The sequence below is a fragment of the Syngnathus acus genome, chromosome 6 (genome assembly GCF_901709675.1).
Source record: "Syngnathus acus chromosome 6, fSynAcu1.2, whole genome shotgun sequence".
Lineage (NCBI taxonomy): Eukaryota > Metazoa > Chordata > Actinopteri > Syngnathiformes > Syngnathidae > Syngnathus > Syngnathus acus.
In genome coordinates this window covers 4,951,187-4,965,685 of record NC_051092.1, presented here as the reverse complement: position 1 = coordinate 4,965,685, position 14,499 = coordinate 4,951,187, and the positions used below count along the sequence as shown (strand labels likewise).

General features: G+C 42.3%; 1 protein-coding gene across 5 annotated transcripts in view; it reads left to right on the top strand.

The window, feature by feature from the left end:
* The window catches only part of lingo1a (leucine rich repeat and Ig domain containing 1a), a 165,345-nt gene that overhangs the window by 94,752 nt on the left and 56,094 nt on the right, over positions 1-14,499 (top strand). For 3 of the 5 annotated variants that reach the window (XM_037254900.1, XM_037254901.1, XM_037254903.1), the window contains one exon: positions 11,713-11,909. The exons of 1 other annotated variant lie outside the window; for it this stretch is intronic. The gene's annotated coding sequence lies outside the window, so the exon portion shown is untranslated. The remainder of the gene's footprint in view (positions 1-11,712; positions 11,910-14,499) is intronic. One more of the 5 variants, XM_037254902.1, reaches the window with a different exon arrangement.

Genomic DNA, 14,499 nt, shown 5'->3' with positions numbered 1-14,499 from the left:
TTGGTTCTGGAGAAATAGAGCAAGTCAAAGCGTCGCAAACGTGCCAGTTTAACGCCCTTGAAGGACACATACACACACAGACACACACTTGCATTTGTATTGACAAAACATTCGGACATTTCTGGCATCTCCTTGCTATTTTGTTTCATCACAGCAGTTTGGAATCCTGTGTATTCCTTTCAAAGATTTATCTTAGTGACGTGATCTCAATCAAACAATATCTTCACCCTCAGCGTCTAAGACGGCAACGGTTCTGGCCTGCTGCCTCCATATTATTGGGGGTAAATAAGAAACAGTAGGTGGAAGTTGGGAAACGATATATTTCAAGGAAATGGGAACCTTCCAATTAAATGCACAACAGGGTCCACCACCGTGCAGTCGGAAATGTTGTCGTGTTGTGCGGCGCGGCGCCTTCCCATGCAGACCCTCGCAGGATTTCAGGCTGTGGCTAATGAGGCTTAGTGCTTATGTGGGCCAACTCAGAATGGGGCTCCACCGTGGAAAAAAATGCTCACACATGATTAGTGTGGAAATCAAAGCCCGCCCTGAACACAACCTGCTACCTCGTTCTGTGTGTTTACAGCCGAGTGTTTGTTTTCATTCCGGTCGCTAACTCAAATGATGTTGCCGGGTGCACAAAATTCACATGTTTTTAGGACAATGCATTGCTCTCTGCCGTCATGACGTCACCATGATCCGACTTGAGTAATTACAAATCAATCCCGGTCCGGAATGTGACATTGTGTGACGACCACCCACCGCGTCGACCGCAATCCCGAGTCAAAGGCCTCGGATCGATCATCAACGTTGCAGTCTCGACGTGTCCTTCGGCCGTGTGTCCTCTGAGGAGCCCGGCGAGACGAAACTGGGGGGGAGGCCTTTAAAGAATCAGCCCCGTTTGATGATGACTTGCCATTAGCTGCTCAGTATGCAAGCTGACCAGCTCATGTCGTTTCCTTTCGGCGACTCATTAGTCACACATTTATTTTGAACTGCTGTCAATTCTCTCTCGGTATGAGCTGACTTCTTTTGACCGCAGTCATTTAGACTTAGTCGGTCTCCTTATTGCCATTTAAACCAAAACACGGCATTAGCTTTAAGTGCCATTCGCACTCAAAGCTAGAAAACCTAGCGCAGCTTGATTTTCGTCCCTGGGTAAGTCTATTTTAGCGTGTTTGCGGATTTGGTGAAAAATTGGTGTCTAAAAGTAGGCTCGACTTTCGAGGAAACAAGTCAGCTGTGTTCACGCCCACTACGGCGCAACACACACAACAGACTACATCTGTCAATCTTTTCTTTGGTCTTCCTTTCGATTTCTTGCCTGGCTGCTCCATCATGATGATGATCATCACCATCTCCGTCCATCAGTCTGTATATCCATCCATCATCCATCCATCCATCCATCCATCCATCCATCCATCCATCCATCCATCCATCCATCCATCCATCCATCCATCCATCCATCCATCCATCCATCCATCCATCCATCCATCCATCCATCCATCCATCCATCCAACCAACCAACCAACCAACCACCAACCAACCACAACCAAACCTCCACATCTTCATCTCATGTCTGCTGACTCATCCTGCTCCCATTATTTGTGTTTCCATTTTTCTGAAAGAATGATATCAAATATTCCTCAACTCCCCACGCACATATTAGCAGAATGTCTTGCTCAACATGGCTGCCTCTTTGATTCAATTTATTGGCTTGGCTGTCATAGTAACAAGAAAACCAGAATGAAGCTTGTGGCTGATCGGAAAAAAGGTCGTTTGTTAGTTGGCAGCTGGAAAACAGAATCAAACAACCGTGTCCTGCTGCCATTGCTGTCAAGTTTTTATTTATTTTTTTGCTGACTCGGCTGTTTTTTTTTAAACGTCAAGTGCACCAACGTTAATGTTTTTGTCACACGGGTTCAGGCTGCTTTCAGGAAAAAATATTTTGTCCTTTGCGATGTGCCAAGTAGTGCTCCGCTTTTTGCGTGGACCGTACTGAACTGGTGTTGTCAGCTCTGCATTGATGTTCTCCTTTAAGACACTTGTGCAGTGTTGAGACTTCCAACTGTGACTTTGCTGAAAGAGCGATAACTATATTTGCCCACCATGTCCTTTTTCTTGTTTTGCGAGCGTGTTTGCTTTTCCATATTTGCGACAAGGAAGCTGAGGCAGCATGGCAAAAAAAAAAAAAAGACGTTTCATTTAAAACGATTGCGTCGTCTCAACCCTGAGCCGTCAAGATGAATAGAATGTTGCATGTGTGCTATTGTACGAGAGTCCCGATCATTTTACCTCAAAAAGTTTCGTTTTTATTTTATTCATTTATTTTTTTACCTCAAAAAACAACTTGATCATTTTACCTCAATATTTTTCATTTTTATTTGATTTATTTAGTTTTTACCTCAAAAAACAACTTGATCATTTTACCTCAATATTTTGTATTTTATTTATTTTTTCCCTCAAAAAACAACTCGATCATTTTACCTCACTATTTTTTCATTTTATTTTTTATTTTTTTATCTCAAAAAACAACAGATTCCATTCAATTTCCAAATACATAGGAAGGAAAAGTTACCAGCGTGAAAACTCTCCACTGCACCAAATCAGGCGTCAATACTGCGCTGGAGGTTGTGTGTGCAGGTAATGATGCCTTCTGGATGCTCTCCGACCCCCCCCCCCCCCCCCCTTTCACAAATCCCCCAACCAAGCATTAGTCTGACCCGGCTCCATTCTTCCACGCCTCTGGTTTCCCCTCTAGTCAGAGAAATGAAAGCCCAGAGAGCCCGAGAAGGAACTCGCTCCAATTACGAAGCAGCCTGCAGGTAATACACGGTCAACTTGAGATGTCAGTTCTCCTCACCTCTGAATTTACAAGACGCAGAAGTCAATTTTGCTTTATTAATACAAAGTCATCTGGCCTTATTTCTGAAGGGTTATGTAAATTCAGAATAATTGGTTTAGATGACAAGGCTTATTTCTATTCTTAACAGCCAAAAAGATGGTTAACACAAACTAGTGAAGCTTCTTCAAATGAAACAAACAACCTTGGCCAACCGCATAGTGCGACAAACGCCTTAAATGGATCTGAAAAGTGTAAGAAGTCACACACCTTCTGCTTCTCTCCTGCTAATGCAGCCTGTGAGTTTCTCCCTGAAAGAAAAAAAAGAACTTGAGCTTGCTGTGCAGGCTGCAGTCGATTGAGCCCAACCACTTCATAGTAGCTGAGTTTTGATTCGGAAGACTCGGCTAGTCAACAGTGGCAAATGTGATCAATAAGCTGCGCTCCTCCCGCTGTGTAATCAACCTGACATTGCAGGTGGGAACTCTTTCCGCCGGCGGAACCCCGCAGCGACAGCAAACCGACGCATTCGGGAACTTGAGTCTCTCTCGTTGAATTTGGTTTCACGCAGTCCGCAGCGGGAAGCCGGCCGGCGCTCTCCACCATGCTCCTAATAAACAACCATTTGGAGGTTGGCAGTTTCACTCCTGCCGTCAGGGATGTTCGCAAATTCTGCTTCATGGGGTTTGATAGCGGGACAATTGACTTGGTAACTCGTTTCCATTAAGGCCAAATCAAGCGTCCGGCGATATCCAGAGATGACCTGGCATCGCTTCGGAGCTATTTACTTTTGATATTGGATAAATTGGTACACTTGATGATTACACACAAGGGCTTTGTGGCCTTTGGGAATTGCGGGAAAACGTTGGGCTTTTCCACGTCCGCGATTAAATTCCGTGGCGTTACGTCATTGATAGTAAGTTCAAAATAACCAAAGAGATTCTGCTACTAAGCTAACGATTTGCGGTTTATTTATTTATTCATTTATTTATCTATATTTTCATTTTTATTGTAAGAAAAGTTAGCTACTTGACCGGGATGATATTAATAATTGAAATTACAGTTGCTTTCTTTGTTTGCTAATTTTCCAGCTTTATTTATTTATTGTTATTATTATCATAAAAAAGTTAGCTCCTTGACCGCGATGGCATTAATTAATGAAAATTACAGTTGCTTTCTTTGTTTGCTATTATTCCAGCTTCAAGGTATCGATAGAGAACTGTGAGCGATAGCGCTATATTATGATATTGATATTTCACCGCATAATTACAAAATTCATTTATGCAGCCACGAACGCACATTGAGCGAGCGTCAATTGTGTAGCAAGTCGACCGTTGCACGTGGCCCGAGGTACGGCATCGACTTGGCACCACTTTATTTATTTTTTTTAGTCCCGCCGTGTCAGACAACGTCACATTTACTGATTGTAACATCGCATTTTCGTGATTTCTTTGCTAAAGGTCCCGGCTGATTGATTGCCGAAGCACGCTCCGTAGCCCGCGTGGCGACTTCTCGTCATTGACGTGTCGGCTCTGATGAGTAAATAGAGGAAGTCAAACCCCCTGCCCGTCCTGTTGGGACCGCTCGCCGGGTCCGCTGACACACACTTGACAGATTGCGGCCTTAAAAACATTTCCCGGAGTTAGCATTGAAGTTAGCTTCTTGGCTGTTCCCGAATTGTCGCTCCCATTACACACGCACTTTAACTTGATGCTGGGCTAACTAATGGCACTTGATGGTGGCGTTAGCGCGTGATAACCGTTTATTACGGGCACTATACGTTTGACGCCAACCATCCGTGTTGGCTCAAGTCAAACCATTAGTGTCCACCCTGTCATTGAACCTTCAAATGAGATTTTAATGGTTGTGGAAAAAAACAAAGTAAACAACTTTGAAGAGTAAAATGATGTTTTACAAATTACGATAATCAACGCTGTTTAACACCATGACCGCTTTTTTTTCGTTCTCAGTTCTCACCTTATCATATCTGTAACCGCATATCTTTGACTTTATGCTTAATTTATTTGTTGCATTATCGGAAGCTGACGTGAACACAGAGTGAAGCAACACATGTAGACAGGGAATATAATATATTATAACATAAAATATAATATAATAAATAAATATAATATAATAGTCAGACATATATTCTTAATCCTCTGCAAAGAACAAATATTTTTATTATTATATTTTTTTTATAATTAAATATTTTATTTTTAAGAAGGAGCACAATCCATTGAAGTGAAGCAAAAATTTGAGTTGTGAGCATCTTCACTAAAATAATCAGTTGTATCTCAAGTATCACACCTGTGTATTATAAAGCAGAGGCTGGAAAGTTTTTTTTACAAGCCGTACATTCGGTCCAAGCTCGGAGGAGCTCTTCCCGGCTGTATTAAATTAAGATGTTTTTGTCTCAGCGGGCCAGCAAAGTAAGTGTTGCAGCTCCGCGTGACATAAATCTCGGCGGCTCTCGAACGAGTGGTCCAGCTTTTTTGTGCTAATGCGAAGGACTAGCGCGGGCAAAATAAAGGCCGACGGACACTCTTTCCTGGTTATTATCTTTCTCTCCTGCTGGTCGGGAAGCGTTTTTATTGAGGTGCACGCTGGTCTGGCAGCGCCAGATTATCCATTAAATATTGAGAAAACGCTAAGCGAGATGAATTACTGATGGCGATTTGTTTAAATCTGATTTCCCGTCACCATGGAAATGGTTTCTTCACAGACTTGTCCACAAATATTCAACATAAGATGTCAGTCAAGTGGCTTTGTGTTCTTGTCACTTTCCACCAGTCTCATCCAAATCCTAAGGGATTGATTTTAATTTGAAGGGATAAAATATGGAGAGGTTTGAAACAGGTTTTGAAAATTAGCTGTCTTGCTAAATCTCTTCACCTGTACATATTGATTAATGGCCGGAAACTTAAAGCCACTGTAAAGAGACAAAAAAAAACATCTTTTAGAGTTTAATGATTTTAAAAAAAATCACAAATGAAGTTCATTTTACGAAAAATGAAACCGGTAAGTGGCGGTTATAAAGCCTGTTTTGTCAACAAAGAAAGTAAAGGGTACACGTTTTCAAATTTAGGGAATAAAAGTGAAAATTCATCCAAAAATATATTCTCGCGTCAGTAGAGTTGCGACCAACGATTATTTGAATGACGAATTAATTTTTCAATTATTTTGTTGATTAATCGATTAATCGGATTAAAAAACAATTTCCATCAACATTTATTTGTTTTCGACACTAAAAATTATGATTCAATTACTATTTTGGTCTGTAACATGTAGGCAAAATGTTTTTTCCCAAATATTTGATTTGATTCTGCGTTCCCAGTGGCCCAAGTTGTTTTGATGATTACCTTCTGCTCAAAATTCCAGTAGAGACATAACATTTCCTCTCATCAAGACCTTTTTGTCAGCCTCGTCCAAAGAGGCTTCGACTCTATCGGCTCTGCCAAGCGACGACCACCTGGCTCGGCGCGGCGCTCCCGCCGCACCAAAGCGGGCTGCGCTGATGCCAAACAGTCGCTGGAATCTCCTCCGCCCGTCCAGAAATGGGCACGGCGGCTTGGAGATCCTTCTCCCTGCCTTCCCTAAGCAGCTTTCCCGTTCATCTGTCATGCTGTATCCAAACTCAACCCGCCGTGGGAATGCCGGGCGGGCCAAGATGCGGCGGCGGCGGCGGCTAATGACGGCCTTAAATATGGAATTTTCCCGCCGTCGGTTTTCGAAGCACTCGCGGCTCGCTAGCAAGGTGTTCCTGCGAGACAAAGACAAACGTTATCGCCCGTGCAGCATCCAGCCGGCCAACAGACCCTGCTCTTGACAGATAATCCATTTTGTGGCCAAAGACTCGGCCACCTGATGGGAATTCAGCAATTCTTATTCTCTTTGCGGGGGTAAGAAACACTCTCTCTTCAAGGACGGAATAATTGTGGCTCACTCGCATTACCGCGCCTGGAATTTATGTTTGGAACGCCTACGCTGTGTCTGAATGGATCTCCAGGTGGCTTTCGTGTCACAAGGAAAGAAGGATTAGGTGTGTTTTGGTAGAGTCAAGCAATACCACAAAAAAAAAGATTTTGTGCCATTTCTGTTGCCGAAAATGTTGCCTTGAAATAGTCAAACTTCTTTGTCAGATGTGTCCTCATTGAAAAGCCATTAATTAGTTAAAAAAAAAAAAGTTTGGGAACCCAGGTAGTCTTGGAAATCTACAAAAATGCCTTTTATTTTTCGTGGCTATATTTTTCAAATTTTTCAAGTGGAGGCTGCTAACATGCAATTACGGGCAGCTCACTTCATGATGGCGTCCGCCATGCTAACACAAAGCGTACCTGGGGCAGCACAAAGCCATTTTGATTATAGCCGTGACCAGCCGTCATGCCGTGCAAAAAGCTCAACCCCCCCAATCTCGACTTCTCTGCAGCTCATCGAAGCCATTTGTTCTCATACGTTCATCAACGGGGTTTGTTCTCAATGCCGAATCTGCATTACATGAGCCGCTCTTCAAATTGGGAGTTATTATTCAAGACGGCATCGCAAGGTTGAGACAATACGCCGCTTTGCTCACATTCCTAAATCCGAGTCTTGGCGGAACATCGGCACGCTCGTATACGTTGCCCGTATTTTGTTTCAGTTCAATTGGCAAGGTAAATATCGATCACATGGTCACCGCAGTTTTTGTGGAGGTCCACGCCTCATTTTTTTATATCCGTGGCTTTAAAGCGAGCTCAAGGTTGATTATTTATCGCCTTATTTATGTTTGTTGTGGTTCCCTGAGCCAGAGGCCCATTTTTTGTTTTTTTTACCTTAACAAATATAGCAAATGCTGAAGGCGGAATACAAGTGAACTTGTAAATATTTTTTGGCAGGGTTGAAGGTAGATGGAAATTTCCATTCCGACACCTCACATGCTAAATGGTGATGCTAAATGTTTGGAAATAAAGTGACACTTGGGTTACAAAAATCTTTAGAAATACTCTTCTTTTTTTTGCGTGTGGTTGATTTAGTTCAAAATCAACATCCTTCACCGTTTATTTTGCTTTTGATACTCCAGAGGTGGTTGATTGCTTTTCCGTTGTGGTTTTGGTCGTGTTGATTTTAATCATCGGATAGAAAATACTTCAGAGTACAATAAGGTCAAATAAGTCCCAGCACCGACGCAGCAAGAAAGCTCGAAATTACTTTTTGGGTCAAAATGGCTTCCTCCATGCTTTTCTTCCCGCACTGAGCCACCAGCGTAATTCTAAATTGCTTCATTGTAGGAACTCGCTCTTCTAGAACAGGGCACTTATCCAGCAGGACCCTGGGGAGTACTTTACCTATTAGGAGGCCACACGGTGACCTTCACATGGCCCATCCTTGTCCCTCTACTTTGAGGACGCCACCTATAGAGTTTAAAAAAATAATAATAGTAATGAATAAGGCTTGGTAGTTTTGCTTTGCGCTTTAAATGCTATTTATGCATTTTGTATTTAAGGAAAAATAGGTAAATTTATATCAATTAATTGTTTGCTAAATATTATGAATGTGACTACAGTATTTTACTTTGTTTTATTTTAAGAAGATTTAGATTTATATCAATTAATTGTTTGCTAAATATTATGAACGTGACTACAGTATTTTACATTTTTATTCTTATTTTTTTATTTGAAGGAATACATTTTCCTATTTTTACAATTTATTGCAGTTTACTTGACCCTATTACAAAATAAACTCACAGTTTGGACAAATCAGTATTTTTTTTTAACTATAATTTAAAATCTGTTCCACGTGGGATCCTTAATCAATGTCGGCAATAGTTCATTCTTTATGATTCCTCTTTATTATATGTTGCATGACCCCGGTCCGCTAATGGCCTCCATGAAATTGACAATTAAGCCTTTATGGCCCTACTTTGCCTTTTATGTTGCACGACGCCGTCCTGAAGTGGAGCCCATAAATGTATATAATGTGTCATAATAGGAACGCTTTTGGCAGCCAGGCTTTAGTCTCCTTACACATATCATAACAAAACATAACACCATGATGATGATACTTGCTCCAGCAGATGCGAAGGTGGATTTTTTTTTTTTTCTTCAGCTCGTTAACCCGGTCAAGGCTGTAGTCCAACGGGGATTTTGCCTCTGAACCATCACACCTATGGAGGCTAAAAAAGTAAGTTAAAGGCTCTTGAGCACAATATGCTCCTTGGTGCTATGGAAACCAATAGACGGATTATTTAAAAAAAAAAAGTTTTTATTCCTCGATTTCTGGCCTTGAAGTCTTATTTCTGCTTTACTTATTTGTCGTTCTGGCGAATAGAACGGATAGAATAAATATATGTTTTGGAATATTCTTGCCATGATTGGGAACAGCTAGGATCCCAGATAAGCTCGGCCAGGCACGTTTTTTAAACAATCTCATTCTGAACAGAGAACGTCGTAAGTCAAAATCACCATTTTGAAATAATTTTTTACATGCGCCGTATCCTTAGAAATTATTAAATAAATTCTGCAAATAAATAATATAATATAAACTATAATCAATGAAATAAATTCATGGAATACTGTTTATCAATATGTGCTCTGTGATTGGTTGACAAAGAGTTTAAGGCGTAGCGTAGCCCAACTTCTGGCTCCAGCTCACCTTTGACCCTCACGAGTATAGAAAATGGTCGAACGGTTGTTTGTTTTTCCTCAGTGGGTTGCTCCAGCCTACGGAGGCGCCGTCCTCTGCAAAGTGTCTATTAAGACGTTTGTAGGCAGCGACTCAAATGAGCGGCAAGATAAATGATGTCATGGCCGCACATTTGCTTCGTCAGCGGGTTTTTGCAGCGCTCGCCGGCAAGTGAATTGCTTACTCGCGTAGTCCGGCTCACACTGATTAATCGCTCATCTCGGCGTGCTAAATCTCAACGGGGACCCGCTGGCAGCGGGTCGGAACCTCCGCGCACGGAGGCTGCGCCATCACCACGTGACGCACTGCGACTTGCGCCATCTGTCCGTCGTCCTCTGCAGGCCCCTGTGGACAGATTCATTAATTGGTGTGTGCTGGCTGTGCAGCTTCTGGTTACCTCACACGTCGCCCCCACCACCACCTCCCCCTGTTGACCGCTTTAGTCCTCCTCTGCTGTTGAACTTTGGACAGGCAAATTGAATCCAGCTCTCCTAATTAGATTGTGTTTGTAACTATGTGACTAATTGGACAAAGACAAAAGGAGCTTGACAGGCTAAGCTAATATTAGCTTGTGTGCTCTTGTGACTTCCAGTCACCTTCAATGTTACCATGACAAATCTGCTTGACCAATCACAGACCGACTGTCGAAAAATGTTGCCAAATGTTAAAAAGTAGCGTTTTCAGTACCATGTGTCGAAATGAACCACTCACTTGAAGACCAAGAAGAAAAAACGTTAAACATTCAGACATTTACATTGTTGACGCCTTCTAATTCTCGCAGAAATGACTGACAAGGCTTGACCAGAAATAATTAAAAACAGATCACGAAAATGACCCTAATTTCTTTTTTTTTTTTTTTAACGTCGGAAAAATAATACTGAAATGTCAGAGCAAATCAAAATATTTTCTCAACGCAAAGGACTTGACACACACTCAGCATTCCAATAAAATGCATTAAAATGCTGCGTTTCATCCCCATGTTAAAACATGAAGTCTAAGGGATCCCTAATCGCCCAATTACCAGCATCTCCATGCTCATCAAGGCCAATTAATTATGGAGGCTGGAAGGAAAACAAGCGCGTGCTAGATTAGCGAGGAACGCCGTTCAATTAGACACCACAGCCCCCCGTCCTGAATCAAAGTGCGTGGCGACACGGGGTCATGCGAGGTGACCGCTTGTTAAACTTTGCTTTCTGGGCGGAGCCACAAACCCGAAGACCAAGAAAGCCATCAAGCCTTCCAAAATTAAATATGAAAGTCCCCATTTGAGGGCGTTTAGCAATTTTAGGAACGCAATTTTTAAACAGAAGCATGATGTCGCATACGGCCGCCGTGTTTTGACCATCTCATTGTCGTTCCCGTGTACTCTCTCATCTCCGTCCTTCACTTTGCCGCACTCGAGTCAATGCCTTGCATAGCTGGCAGATGTTGCCCAGCGGGACATTTTGCAACTTCCAAAGGTGGCATAGCACGCTGCTGCTGAGTCAGACGGCTAAATATGGCATTGCGTTGCCATTTAGCCTATGGCGGAGTAGACGTTTGTCTCTTGGACAGAAATAGCATTCATAGAGATTGTTCAGAATATTGGAGTAGTTGCTCCAAATCAGGTTTTAAGATACTGTGAATGGATCCTGGCTAATGGCACTGAAGATGCTGGTGGACCCTGCAAAATTCTGTTGGCTTGTTTCCAGCACCAGGTGGGCATTAGCGGTAGCGCTCCAGAGTGATTTGGATCCGATTGGGCTGGCAGGACTTTTGGTGTCAGTCTTGGTTAACCCACTGCTGTATGGCACTCCACAGGGTTCAATTTTAAGACCCCTGCTGTTTTTGTTGCATTTGCTGCCGCTGGGTTTTTCCTTTCACTGCTATGCGGATGACAGTCAGATCTATTTCCCGCTAAGCAAAAAGGATGCATTCTCCTGTGTGGAAGAAATCAAAACCTAGATTCCACTGAGCTTCTTGAATTCTATTTCTGTCTCTGGGCTGAATTAAAAAGGGAATGAGGGAAGCTGCTTCCATTGGCTGGGAAATAATTTGACTGTGTTCACACCCGCAATGGCGCAAACGCCCCTTTCCAACCATACCGGCGCGCCCAGTTAGACTTTGCCCTAGACTTGAGCTAACCAAATCAGCAGCACATGTCATAAACACTCGAATGAGTTTAGACTAACCACTTGCATTATTTTGTCCCAAAATTCACTTTACATTATTTCCAGCAGGCCAGGTGCTGACGGCACACTTTATGGTTGAGGAAGTGTGTCGGGTCGCCAAGTCCTCCCGCGGGCAGTCGGCCGACTCTTAATACACTCTGAAGCCCGACTCGACCCGCCAGACTCCAAACATGCCATTCGGGTCACTAACCGCTGCTCTTCGCCACGCCGTCGACCCAGCACTTCCTTCCTGCTGCTCAAAGGTACATTTCACTTGATGAATACTGCATGCGCTTTCTTTTTTTTTTTTAACCCCCCCCCCATGCTGCTTTTCACTCAGGAAAATCCATCCGAGTCACAATAGACTTAAAAGCCTGAGCTGTTTTGAAAGGTTTTAACTCCGTCTCTGGTTGTGACAAGTTTCATTCATCACCTTGGTTGAAAATTACATTTTTCAATTGAATAAAAATGTCAATTACTGAAGACAATAGGACAATAGGCAAAACCTGTTAAAGATTACTGAGAGCTGTGTATTTGGATAAAGGCATTTATTTATTTGGTGGATGATGCATTAGGGTAATTCAGTATTTAATACACAGCATCGATTAAAATCAGGCCCACGAGTTGTGGAAATATGGTGGACATAAAAATAAAGACTCGGAGAGGAGCAATTTGATGGAAATGGCAATTGCTAGTTATTACATGATTTGTTTCATTGGTGTCAGTATCAAACCTTAAGCCCATTAACAATATCATTAAATGCATTGATTTTGTTGCCAAGCGCTAGATTTAATCGTCCTAAATCAAACGTTTGCGAGAGAGCGAAGCAAAAGGGGGTAGCTGTGATTTTTTTGGTTTATTTCTTGAGTTTTTTCCAAGCAAAGCCTCGGCACAAACAAACAAATGTGCGCCGGGGGAGCAGAAGGATTATTCACTCATTTCTGATCCCGCTAGATTGTGGGCGTCTTTGACAAAAATAAACGGAGACCTTTCAAATCAAAAGCCTTTTTGCCTGCGTGTGTGTGGGGGGGGGGGGGTCTGTGTGTGCGTGCGCACGAATGGCCGTCGTGAAATAATAAAACAATGTGGAACTAATTTCCACTTTCATTTCCACTTGGGCCTGACTTTTTTACGGCACAACAGCTAAAAGCTGCTTGACCGTGTTTGCTTTGAACTCATGAACTCATTCACTGCTAACCCAATTAATATTTGACGTCTATAACCGTCATTTTTTTACCTTTTTCAGTGGAAAGTCGAGGTGACCCCCCTCAGTATGACGATCATTAGACGCCTAATAAATCGAATAACTATCAGCTTTTTCTACCCGCGAGCTTTGCTTATAATTGAGCAGTTAAGTATCGAGCGTTTGAGTTTCATGTGCCTGTCTGTGAAGGTAGTTTGGTATTTGACGGCGAGAAGATAAGTGGCGCTTGAACCTGTCTGCAGATGCAATCTGCGGCCTTTAAAAGTTCAATCTGATCTCAACTTGACTGAGATCTCATCACTTATATGCTTTTCATCGAACGCAAAATCTAAATTGGTTGGCCTCCCAATATGCTACATTTGTGCCCCAAGCTGCTCGATGCGCATTCTCAAAACCGAGGAAATTCAAATATGTTCGTATCTTACATTTTTCTTTTGCCAGCCTGTTGGCCATTTTTTTTTTAAAACATACTATGCGGCTGTGCTGAATTCATTATTATGCAAATATGGAAAAGGTATATTTCACAATAGAACTCGTTGTTCTAGGTTCCACTCAGAAAAAAACCTTTCTGTGGAATTTGCATTTTAATCAGTTTCTAGCAGATGACGAACTGGACATTCTTCTGGAGGATAAAAAAAAAAAACATCAGTTCTCGCAATATCCCTCCCCCCCACATTGACCTTGACGTTCACCACATTGCTATTATTTTTTCCTATTTTCATACCATTTCGTTGCTTGAGTTGCCTCTTTGAGCTGGGCCCATAATCCCTTCATCCGTTTTCTCATGGAATTGGGCCGAGGTTGCGGCAGACGGAGTTGCGTAACCCAGGTGTTCCCAGCTACACCCGGCGTACGGGAGTCAACTTCCTGGCGTTCCCAGGCCAGATAATCCAGCTCAATCCCTCCCACCTGTCGGACGAGATCGCAACACTGCGGGGGAGTTGATCTTTTGCTTGCATTCAAATCGGAAGACCCGAAATGGACATGAACCACCGTTAAATTCTCAACAAAATTAAGTCGCAATGGCTATCGTAATAATTTGCCGTAAAGGTGATGTTTTAAAACAACATTTTGTTGTCACTCGTAGGAAATAATGACAATCAAGGCACCATAATTTGCCATCAAAATGCTCTTAAGATGCTTTATTATATGCAATAAATGACATAATAGATTTTGGCCTATAAATACTGTTTTGCCTTTCAAAATGTTATCACCTCATGAATTCTCGTCAGTAATCCCTCGTGAATTGTAGAGATGACGTTCCAGACCAAACCTACAATAGATAAAAACTGGTAGCTACAAAATAGCTTTGTTTTGACCGATATTTTTTTGGAAGGGAGCGGAGTTAGTGATAATTAGTGGGCCGCTAGCCGATGTTTGTAGCTAAAATAATTTTTTTCTGTTTTAAATGCCTTTTACATTTTTATATTTTGCCTTTGTTTTGCCTTAACGCGCCATCGATTTTCCATGCCAACATTATTTGCCCGCAGAATGCTACGCTAGCTGCGATAATTAGTAGCCTAGTCGGCTGCTAGCTGATGTTTGTAACTAAAAGAAATTGATCTGTTTTTAAATGCCTTTTACATTTTTATATTTTGCCTTTGTTTTGCCCAAATGCGCCATCGTTTTTCCATGCCAACATTATTTGC